Below are 12,527 nucleotides of genomic sequence, written 5' to 3' on the forward strand. Positions count from 1 at the left end.
ATTGTTTTAGTTTCAGATTTCAGTTGTTCATTACTGGCACCCAGGAATGCCATCGACTTTTGCACGTTAATCTTTTATTCTGTAATTTGGATATACATGCCTATTAGTTTCAGGAAGTTTTTGTTTGTTTCTATTTTTGTTGTTTTAGTTTGGGGTTTATAGATAGATAATCAAGTTTTCTGCACATAAAGACAGTTTATTTCTTCTTTTCCTTCTGAATGCTTTTTCCACACTGATTATATGAGCATATCATTGCTCTTCAGCTTTTTGATGGGGTGAATTACATTGATTAACATCCGAATGTTCAGCCAGTCTTGCATGCCTGGTAAATTCCACTTGATCATGGCGTATAATAAATTATAGATGTTGTTGGATTCAATTTGCTAACATTATGTTGAGAATGGTTGCATCTACATTCATGAAAGATGTTAGATTTTAGTTCCTTTTTATAATGTCTGTATCTGGGTTTGATATTAATATAATCTGTAAGAAATTGTGGAGAATTGGTATGATTTCTTCCCTAAATGTTTGGCGGAATTCATTTGTTACAGAATGTAAGCCTAGTTCTCTATTTTAAAAGGTTTTTCATTATTGATTCAATTTATTTAACAGATAGAGGGCTATTCAGTTCATTTACTTTTTGCTCAAATTTTGGCAGTTCACGTCTTTCAGGATATTGGTTTATTTTAACAAAAATGTTAAATTTGTTGGTATAGAGTTGTTCCTAGGAATCTTCCATTATTGTTTTAATCCATGGAATTATTGTAGTAATGGCATGTCTTTAGTTTTTGAAGGTGGTCATCTGGGTCTGCCTTTTGACACTGGATTCCCTAGAGGTTTATCAATTTCATTGAACTTTAAAACAGACCTCTCTTTGTGTCTTTGCTATTTTTCCTGTTTTTCAGTTTTAAACCTTTCTCTACTGGTTTGGCTTGCCCCTGCCCTTCTTCCACTCCCTGCCTTAACTGCAGCGTTCTCAACTACGTTTGTTTGTTTTTAAGCCCCGACTCCTGGACACTAAGTTTTTCTTCCCTTTCAGAAAAGCAGAAGGCTTCAGGGACTGGAATGGAATGGAATGAATGTCCCTTCTAAAGCTGAAAGACAGCGCTGGTAATTTTTTTTCTTTTCCTGAGAAGAGTAAGTAGTATTTGAACTTGGCTTTCAAATGTGTCTCGCATAGAAATATTGTAAGAAAAACACAAAGGGCTGCTGCCTCAAATCTCCACAAATTATTGGGATGGAAGCAATGCATCTGAGGACACCACAGACTCCTGCACAAAGGGAGTGGCATTCTCTCTCCTCTGTTAGCCCACAGGACGGCCCTGATGCCAAAAGAGCTCCAGGATACAGGTAGCTCTGGACATCTGCCTGAGCAGCCTGGAATCCACATGCAGGTAGACGGCTGACGTCACCTCAGAGAACTGCACTTGTTTTCAAGCCTTTCTGTCAATTCAACTAAAATACTGTAAATCAGGTGGGTAGAAAAGCCGGGAGGTTTTAATTTAACTGATGAGATAAGAAGCCAGAAACTGATTATGTCAAGTGGCTGATAAGAGCTAGGATAGCTGGTGTTAAATATGATTAAAATGACCAAAATGAAACCCAGCATTTAGCATTGTTGGTCCAGCCAGCTAAAGGTTGAGATGTCTAAATTCAGCTCAGAACAGAGCTGTTTTGGACCACATTTGGGGGAACATTCTCTTCTTCTTGGAGTTTAAACTGATAAGACATGCTTACGTATGCCAGAACCCACAACCCAGCATACACGCTGGGCATCTTCTAAATCTCCCAGGAGTGGTGGGCTAATCATTATGTGCCAAATAATATCAGGGTAGAATAACAACTGATTGATTCAAAATAGGAGGTGCTAAATAAAGGTGATTGTTGCTTGGATCCTGCATCACATCTACAGAGGGCAGGAGCGGGAGAGGGTGGCTTTAGTTTGAGTAGCCGCTGGGCCTTGCATATGTGATTGCCAGAGCCTGAATAGTTAGGTCTTAACAGTAAAACCTAATTACTACTGGGTAGGTCTGTGACTGGAGAACTCAGAGTAACGCCTCTGTCTTCCTTCCAAAGAATAAGACTGATTGAAATTCAGTCCTGGAGACATAATGTGAGAGTAAGGCCGGAACAGACCTGACCACAAGTATGGCGTTGGTGAAATCGGCCTGAGTGCCTGCCGTAAACTGACCGGGGCAGATCTGCCCTGTGTCAGTACCGAGATGCTCTTGGTGAATGTGTGACCATCAAGGGTGAGAGATTAGATTAGTCTGTAGGTCTCCTTCTATACAATCTTTAAACTGGGGATGAAAACAGATCGCAACCCAAGTCATGCTGGACGTGGAGCCACGGCCCTAAAGAATGGCAGGTTAGTAACCAGCTCTGGAGCCGTCCTTCCCCTCCTCTGTGACCTCAGTAAACCTCCTGTTCTCTGGCCGTTTAGATCACCCCCACAGCTTATATGCAGGCTTTTCCTATGGGCAGACAAGATACTGTTCCACAGTCTGATCCAGTTACACATACAATCACCTTAATTGGCCCCAATTTTCTCTGTCTGAGACATCGGAGGTAGGCTTTGAGCAGCTTTCTGAAAGGTGTAGAACGAAGTGCCCATGGGATTCTTACACTCTGTTCTGATAAGGAGGGGTCTCACATCTATTTATGGAGTAATACACTCTGAAACACGACTCATTTCAGCCAACAAAATACTATGTCATTACATCTGAAAAGTTCGATTTTGACTCAAAAGTTTAGCTTATTATATCTCAATCAAGAAGCAGTATAAGTAATCAAAGTAGGCGCCTACGGTGTCAACACGGTTTCCCATCTTCACTGTAGCTTGTTTACGCCAGCAGCGAAGAAGTTGGAGAGAGAGTGGCGATGAAATTTTCAAAACTGTTTTCCACAGCTTGTTGAGAAATAAATATTTTTCCTTGCAAGACGTGGTCCAAAGCCTGGAAGAAATGGAGGTCGGTTGGTGCAAGTCTGGTGTGTACGATGGAGGACAGAGAGTTTTGAAGCCCAGATTCTGTAGTTTGAGCAGCATTGTTTGTGCGACAGTAAGAAGATGGCGGCGTCACTGTCTCAACTGCTTAATCACCAGCTCCTCATCATTTCCTCCAGTCAGTGTCAGTAGACATCTTGTTAAATCTACTGACCGGGTTTCATGATGCTGCAGTGAATAACACCTGCGCTGGACTGCCAGACAGACACCAGGAGCTTTTTGATGAATATTTGATTTTGGACTGTGCTTCCGTACTTCATCTTTATCCAACCATTGTGCCAAACACTTGTGGCCATCAAAAAAAACCTTTTTTTTTTTTTTGTAGTTTTTGGCCGGGGCTGGGTTTGAACTCGCCACCTCCAGCATATGGGGCCAGTGCCCTACTCCTTTGAGCTATAGGCGCCTCCCCCACAAAAAACATTTTTTTATCACGTGTGGCAATACAGAGTAGAAATGGCTTACCTTTACATCATGACAGCAAAGAAAGGCAAGCTTCGAGGTGATACATATTCTGACACTCATTTAATTCATGAGTAACCCATCTATCTGGCTTCTTCACCTTGCCAATTTGTTTCAAATGGTCCAGTGTTGTTGGAATAATAACAACAAACCTTGCTGCTAATCCATGCATAGGCTGAGATGGCTTCGCTTCCACTACAGCATTCAGCTCGTCATTATCGACCTTGGCCTCAGGTCACCCAGGTGCTGATTTTTAAGATTAAAGTCACCAGAACAGAACTCAACCCATGGATGTTCCTCAGCCACATCCTTCCTAAACACTTCGTTGATATTTCAACTTGTTTGCACTACACTGGTTCCAAGATGAAATTTCATACATGTATTTAAAAATAACACGAATTTTTGGCTTATCCATGGTTTCATGAAAATCACACTAAAAAACAAACACGAAACATAATCAGAAGCTAAAACATGTGTTTGAAAGGATGAGCACGGACCTTCACAATAACAAAAAGAAGTGACAAAGTGCAGGGTCAGACTTACCATCCATCGAAAGCCGGACTGAAGGAAATTGGACATTTCTTGCTGAATAACCCAATATTAATCTTTTCAATACTGATTAACAAAGCATATCTAGTTTTTATTGGGGAGAAAATCAGCCAAAGTTCACACGGTTGCTGCCTCTGTTGCTTGTTCCTTTGGCCAGATGTTTCCTAAATCTGTGGATTATGCATTTATGATCAGAGCAACTTACCAGCTCCTGCATGAGCAGCAAACGTCACATGCTCATTGCATTTTTTAATTTATTAAAATTAAGTAATTTTATTTTTCAAATATTTATTTTTAATTATTTGTTTTAATAAGTTTAAGTTCAGCTCAAGGGTGTATGAGGCTGCTGTTTTTCCTTAGAGGTGTTGGTCCCTGGGGGTGTTGGTGGAACTAGAAATCAGGCCAATTATTTATTTATTTTAATAAAAATTAAATAATTTATTCTTATTAACTCAGTGTTTTAAACACTATAAATAAAAATTGAAAGTATTGGGCACCACCTGTGGCTCAATGGGTAATGGCGCTGGCCCCATATACTGAAGGTGGCAGATTTGAACCCAGCCCCGGCCAAACTGCAACAAAAAAATAGCTGGGCATTTTGTGGTGGGCACCTGTAGTCCCAGCCAGGAGGCTGAGGCAAGAGAATTGCCTAAGGCCAGGAGTTGGAGGTTGCTGTGAGCTGTGACACTACAGCACTCTACAGAGGGTGACAAAGTGAGACTCTGTCTCAAAAAAATAATAAAAATAAAAATAATTGAAAGTAACCATAAACCTTCAGTCCAACTAAAAAAATTATTCTCTTTTTTTAAAATCTTCCTTTCAAAGTCAATTACTATAAATGTCTATGAATTGGGCGTTGTTTAATCACAGGCCACACATATCCTGGACTGTGATTTTTCCAGATAACACTCTGCCTTTTTTTTTTTTAACACTAAAATATATATATATATGTATATGTATATATATATATATAAAATCATAGCTGTGTACATTAACGCAATCATGGGGTACTGGTGCTGGTTTTATATACAATTTGAAATATTTTCATCCAACTTGTTAACACTGTAATGGAAGTCTTAGTCATCACATTTAGGCAAGAATTTGCAATCAAGTGTATCCATATAGGGTCAGAAGAGATCAAACTTTCACTCTTTGCAAATGATATGATTGTATATCTGGAAAACACCAGGGATTCTACTGCAAAACTCTTAGAAGTGATCAAGGAATACAGCAGCATCTCAGGTTACAAAATCAACACTCATAGATCTGTAGCCTTTGAATATACCAACAATAGTCATGCTGAAAAACAGTCAAGGACTCTATTCCGTTCCCAGTAGTGCCAAAGAAGATGAAACACTCTGCCTTTTTTTCCCTGTGGCTTCTCTTTCTCTATTTTTAGGATATCTTTTGTTCACCAGGGGATTCTTCCCTTTATTATTCTATTCTCTCTGAATATTCCCCCTTTGTGAGTAAAATTAGTCATCTATTCCTGATATATGCAGAGATTTAAAGAGACCCCTAGAAAAGGTCAATGAATGGTCACGGTGACATCTAATTTGTGTGCTCCTGTGTTCACGCCCACGTGCATGGGGGCTGAATATCACCCATGGGAGACTGTGCCTACAGGAATTCTGTCTGCTGGTTGTAAACAAAAATAACAATGCCTTATTTCCTCAAATGTAAAGAAATTACAGAGTTAGAAAGTCCAGAACTATCTTGCCCTCTTTCCCAGCACTAGAGAACCAATCTCCTCTCATCTTTTTATTTGACATCCTGGGGGAGAGGCTGACATTCTCAACTTTGTTCTTAGGTTTGTCTCAGGATGCATGCTGGCTGTTGGAGTGATAACCGTCTCACATGTATTCCAGGCAAAGAAGAAGTTATAAAAGTCCTTAAACAAATGTCTGTTCCCATTTTCAGCATCCTTCATTGTCTTGCCAATGTAAACTACAGGCTAGAAGTTAATTTCAAAAAAACCTAGGCATTTTGCAAACTTTTATCTTGGGTATATCACTGCCTCTAACCAATTCAGGGCCCCTTTATCATGGAAAAAGTGCAGAAAAGTACTGTATAGGCAACTAGTTATTTCTGCTGCAGTGGCTTTCCCAGAATGCTCAGGTCAACTGGGGTCAACTAAGGTCAACTGTGGCTGGCCTTATCTTCAGGTGTCTCATCACTTCTGTGACCCTAAGATGACTTCCAGTCTTAGCATGGTGGGGGAAGCTCTTCCGACTCTGGGCACTCTTCTTTATTCTGTCCACAAATAATCACTAAACTCAGAACTGCATCCCGGGATGTCTCCGCCCATTGTGTTGCCTCCAGCTGCCCTGCTCTGGGGCAGGCCCACTCCTTTCTGGTTTGGGTTTTCATCCCCATGGATGAAGGAGGTTGTATTTGGGGCCTGGAAAATTACCAGAGCCAAAGCATCCTGGACAGCAAGACAGGCAAATAAACCAGTGTCGGAGGAATGCTTCTTCCCCTGTAAGACAAAAATAACACACACGTCAGGTGTGCGGTGCTGAGGGGTAATGATGATGGAATTCTCAGACCAGTGGCCCAGAGACAGATGGATTTAAATTTCAAAAAGCCACCTGTCAAGCTGTGATTAAAATTAGTAGCTGCCACTTGCAGACAGAGAAATCAATACTAATGACTGTCAGACTTGGTTCCAGGGAGGAAACCAACAGCTCATGCCCTGCAGATGGAGCCTTGGCAGTGGAGCAAGCTCAGCTCAAGGGTCCGTGGGGCTGCTGTTTCCCTTAAAGGTGTTGGTCCCTGGGAATGCTGGTGGAACGAGAAATAGGGCCAAACAGTCTGGAAACCTTTGAATGGGGGGAGCAGAAAAGTACTTAGAGTTGTATATGAATTTTGTTTGTTGTATTTGTTCCCAGGCATTTTCATTTGTAGCAGAAAACTGTATGTCTCTGCTAGCCAGAGTACTCAAAAACATTCAGGCAACACTGTAATAACATTCTTTTCAGCCAAAAAAAAAAAAAAAAATGAGTTACTAAAGCTTTTGCTCTTCCTGAAGAAGAACACGATATGAGGCATTAGGGATTTTGTTCGCACATTGGTGGAGTCCAGAGAGGGAAGCAACAAAGGCTGCGGCTGCGTTTCAGCAGAAGGACCAGGCAGGAGCAGGCATCAGGCATGCTGTGTTTTCAGATTTTTTTAAACTTAAAATGCCTATTTTTATTTTAGTACTTGAAGTATCTCCGAAATCATCCATAAGTTGTCAGAGAACAGCAATAATAGGCAGCCTTCTTTGTTTCCCATGATGAGTATCCATCTGTAGGGCTTAGATGGACTGGCACTGCTCTCAGGCCATGCAGAAACCAGAGACTTGGGAAGAAGGCCTTCACTTTTACATTCACAGGACACCAACAGTTTCATCTTCCTTTGACTTCTCTATGTGGTGGAGGGTGGTGAGGGCCGTGGGCACTTAGGAAGTGTCCTCCTTGCCTTGCCCTGGCCTCTGGTGTACCCTGCCAATGTCTCATACTCGACCGCCTCAGCCTCGCTGCGTCCGCGACCCAGAGCCCCTGTGTGCCTCTGCTGGCAGCAGGGTTGAGGGGAACCTTTATCTCTGACCGAGGTTTTTTACACAGGAACAATTGGAAGGGTCGGCTTGGTTTTCATCTGGGTCACAGAAGTGAACTTTCCCACCTCCTGCAAACAGAGTCACACCCAAGAGCACTTTTAAGTCAGTGAGTGACCATGGAGAGGTGAGGCTTTCTAATTTCTAGAAGTTAAACTGAGATAGCAGCACAAGTTTTCAGGGCCATTGCTACTGGGTACAAAAACCCATTCCTTTGCCTTCTTTCTCTGCCAAGGAGTCTCTCTGTCGTTTCAAGGTGAGATGTCACCTGCTCATTTGGTCAGTCTCCACTCTCTGGGCTCTGGGCCAGGGGTCTCTCTCTCTCTTCTCCTCATGCAGTCCTTTTTATCACTTGCATTTAAATTCCATGATGGTCTTGATACATACTTCATGCTGATGTACTAATGGTATATACATTGTAAATGGGAGGCCCCCTGGAGCAAAGCTCTCCCTTTGTAATCTACCCACCTAATGACCTGATGTTGCTGGGAAAACAAAGTTTCATCTTATATCCATCTCCCCCACCCCCCACCCTGACTAACTTTTCATGGGCAGCTGACTAACCAATAGGAGGGCAGATTTAGTTGTAGAAAATTCCATCATGAAAATTATCATTTGCTTCATGCCTACACTCACCTTCCAAGGGGGCAAGCTTCTGAAATGTTTTTTCTAATCAAAGTTTTATGGTCTTAGACGACACAGCACTTGTGTGTGAAGCAGGGCAGCCTCTTCGCCTTGCAGAAGGTCAGTGGCAGTGGCAGTGTCCCCTCCACATCTCCACATGGCTCCCACAGGGCCCACAATACTCAGTGATCAATGACTATGATTCAGTGACTGACTACACTGTTAACAACAGCAAACAAACAGCACAACAACAAGAACAGAAGAAAAACTCATAAAGACACAAACAGAAACAAAGAAAATAAACATTTTATACATTTCATACCCAAGACTTCAAGCTTCTTCACAAAAGTTTACAGAATGATTTGACCTGACATTGCAGAAGTGCGTCTTCTGATGATAAGGAGAGAAAACAATATGAAATTCAACCTAGGAGGATAAAAAATATATTTTTGCAAAATGTAAATGCCCACTGTAATTGCTGGTACTAAATTGACAACATACAAGCAATAGTGGCCCTTTTTTAGGCAAAACACATATCCATTGAACAAGTACTGAGCACCTGTCTGCAGACTCTGCCTCAGGCCCTGGAATCCATCCCTAAGCCAAATAGACCTAATCCCATCTCCTTACCTGCCAGCCACGGGGCATACGTGGAAGACTGCACTGCTGTTTACTGAACACCGTTCAGGTAATGGAGATGCTTACAGCCCTGACTCCGGCATTACAAAAACTATCCATGGAACAAATACATTTGTACACCCTTCATATTTTGAGGTAAAAATCCCTGAATTCTGAAGCCTGTAAAGTGGTGGGCAGTCTTCAAGGACACACAGCTGAAACTGTGAGCAGGGGCTGTGAGTATTCTGATGGGGAAGGGACAGGGTGGGACCAGCTGGGGAGAGGGTGCATGGGGCACAGAGAGCAGGCCAGCCAGGGTTCCACGTCTGGAGTGTTCCGGGGAGGCCACTGGGAAGATCAGGTGGGACAGAAACAGGAGACCACAGGATCCAGAAAGGACAGGGCTGCACAGGCCACGTCCAGGACTGGATAAAAGGATTGTCATTTTGATTTTGTTGGGAACAGACTGCAGGAAGTCAGGCTAAAGCAGAGACAGCAACAGTTCCTAAAACACCACCACAATAATCCAGCCAATAGGTGCTGGTGTCTCGATCCTGTGGTTGCCATGGAGATGGTGAGCCAGGTCAGACCTGGCTGTCTTTGGAAGGTGGTGCAGGCTGCATCCGGTTTAGGAAAGGTTTAGGGAAAGTGGCATGTGGTGCTCCTCTTTGGTCTTTAGCTTAGGCAACTACAAGGTCGTTGACATTTTTGAGATGAGGAGACATGCAGGTAACTGGCTGAAGGGTCAAGAAGGGCTAGAACCTTGCAAACTCCTGCTATGGTTTAGGCCAATGTAAGCCTAAACTGTGAGGTTTAGGCCAATGTAAGCCACCCCAGGGAAAGGCAGGTCTCACAGACCCTATCCCAGAAGCTGGAATGGGGCCAGCGGACATATAAACTTGTCCTGGTAAGGCGAGACAGCCATTTAGCCTTAACTTGGCTTTCCATCTAAATGGGCCTGTTGTTGTTTGTCTACTTTTCCCAGCTCCGCTCCTGGGCCTGGTCTGAGTGGCTGTGCTTCCCTGACCCTCTGCATCAGGTGTGTGGAACACAGAAGGCAAAATGCTCCAGCCCACCACCAAGCCCCCCAGCTGCCGGGACCTCTGCTCAGGGCTGCCCACCCACACCCCACCCCCCTCAGGCAGGCTTGGTCAGTGCCTGCCACAGGTCAGTGCTCCCGGCTGGGCTTGGGGAGCTGACCTGGGGATGAGGGAAGGTCAGAGCTGTGGCTTCTTTGGGGAATATGACTGGGGTGGTGATGAGGTTTCCCTGTGCTGAATTTCCTGCATAAGAGAATCATTTTATGAAAGCCTGATAGTGTATTCCTGGGGAAACCTCAGAAGGCCAGCATGCTTTAGGAAGGTTAAAAAGGATGATGTCTTATGAAAGGATATTTTGTTACATACACGCAAACCAACCACTTTCCCTGCATTGGGAAGGAAGCTACTGTGTGTTTCTAGGTTGCAGGCATGAGATGAACACTGCGTCGCTATCATTTTGGCCACAATATGTTTCTTGTTAGTAGTGAATGTATAGATCCCAGCTAGAATGCAGCAGAATGGGAGAAGAAATGGAAGATTCCATGAAGTAGGGTTCCCACTGCTTCTTGATAAAGATCAAACAAGAGATTGAAAAACTCCTGAGTTGAGTACTGAGTTTCCCGTGGGGCCAGTTGTAATTCCAGAAGACAAGGCTAACTGCTTGTCTGGCTTCCTACTCTGTTCTCTGTAACTCTTCTCAGGGAGGCGAAAAGAGCCTCCTAAGAGGCCCTTAACAGAGCCTCAAACAGTTTGTGTCACAGTCAAAGGCAGGATTTGAGGGCAAATCTCTGTTAGCTTTTATAATAGATAAGCTCAAAATTTCAACAAGATAACAATAAAAGTATATTGTAGCTACTGTCCTACATGGATGGATGGTTTTGATTTTTGGTGGGACCAGAGGGGTGAAGGCTGAGGGACTCAGGCTAGTGAAAGCTCCGACATACTCAATTTGCATTTCCTAAGGTCCTCCAGGGCATCACCTCCCTGGGCTGGGAGAAGAGCACATGGGGAAAACAGGCCTATTTTAACCATCAGTGAAAATCATTTTATGTAATACTTCCTAATACAATGGGCACATCCAAATATGGGGGATAACAAAATGTTGAGGACAGGGCAGAAAAGTAATCGTGGCACTGTTCGCATCACCAAGGCAACCCAGACGGGCAAGAGGACCGTTCAGCTGTAATTTTGCCTGGGTAACCATTTACTCCCATTTTCTTTGCTTTTAATAAATTTTCATTCATTATTGCATCCTGGGCCTATCGACAGATGTGTAGATTATGTTCCATATATTTTCGAGCTGGGGAGAAAAAAAAATCCAAGCATAATAAGACAATAGCTATCAGACCTCAGGGTTGCTGGGAGACAGCTCCAAAGCTTGGCTCGGTTTTCCTCTGACCTGTCGAATCTGTGTTCTGTGTGTAGAAGTACGTTCAGAAAAGCACACAGTTGAAATCTGGATGTGATCTTCCTTCCATCTACCAATTTTTCTTTTATCAGATTTGACCTCATTCTTTAGTCAAGCAAAAGCAGGGGAAAGAAAGGTAAAGAGAAGAAAAGAGAAGAGAAGAGAAAAAAAAACGACATTGAGAAGAAAAAATGACATTTGAGAACAGTATTGAACCCAGAAAGAATCTGTAAAAAAGAAGTGAGTTTGAAGGGGATGCTGGTAAGTAAAGCACTTCAGAGCTTTCCTAACTTCTCAGCTGATAGACTCACTTCCTCCACTAAGGTCCCGGTGAGCAACTACGTCGCGGGCAGCAATGCCAACTCACAGCTCCTGCTGCTCTATTCTTTGTGTGTTCTTCTCACTGTCTCTCTCTTCTGTCTTTGAGGCACTTCTATCACAGCCCCAGACTGACCTGTCAGGACTGATCAGAATGTATCTGCTGTTCACTTAACCAGCAAGGGCAGCGGAAGGCCTGCAGCTGGTCTGTGTAAGTACAGGATGGAGAGCAAGGACGGCTCCCTCCCTGCTGACATTCCAGGCCCCTGCGTGGTGATCTGAAGCCTGTGGATCTTCTTCCATCTCTCGGTTATATCCAAACCTGGTGAAATGCATCCTGAGCACAAAACGTTCAAATACCATCAGGATACACACACTAGCATCTTATTTTCATGCTGAGCATTTGGGTGGAAAAAGATAAATTCTAAGAACTTACATAAGGTACAGAGATTCCTTTTATACATCCAAAAAATCCAAGTGGGAATAAAATAAAACTTTTGATTTCTCTGTGGAGAATGGATTATTTTTCTATTTCATACATGCAGTTTAAATTTTAAATTCTCCTTTAATCCCACATTGCCATTTTTTTAGTATAAGCCATTTGAAAGAAAATCATTGCAAACATGTTGTAAATTTTTACTGCTTTCAAAATCAGTCTCCACAGAAAATATTTTGAGGTCAGCACTGTAATGCATTATGTACAAAACTCTCAAATCTCATTGAAATACGTGGGTCCCTTTGTCAACTGGCCCCAAAGCTAATCTTCTTGAGGTCTGGCCTTTGGTTTCTGGCAGTGTGTGTTGTGGCCATCGCTGTTGAGGAACGGTGTGTTTGCCTTCACAGGAATGGTGTGTTTGCCTTCACAGGGACGGTGTGTTTGCCTTCACAGGAATGGTGTGTTTGCCTTCA

The sequence above is a fragment of the Otolemur garnettii genome, unplaced genomic scaffold (assembly GCF_000181295.1).
Source record: "Otolemur garnettii isolate 467f Iridium unplaced genomic scaffold, OtoGar3 scaffold00033, whole genome shotgun sequence".
Taxonomy (NCBI): Eukaryota; Metazoa; Chordata; class Mammalia; order Primates; family Galagidae; genus Otolemur; species Otolemur garnettii.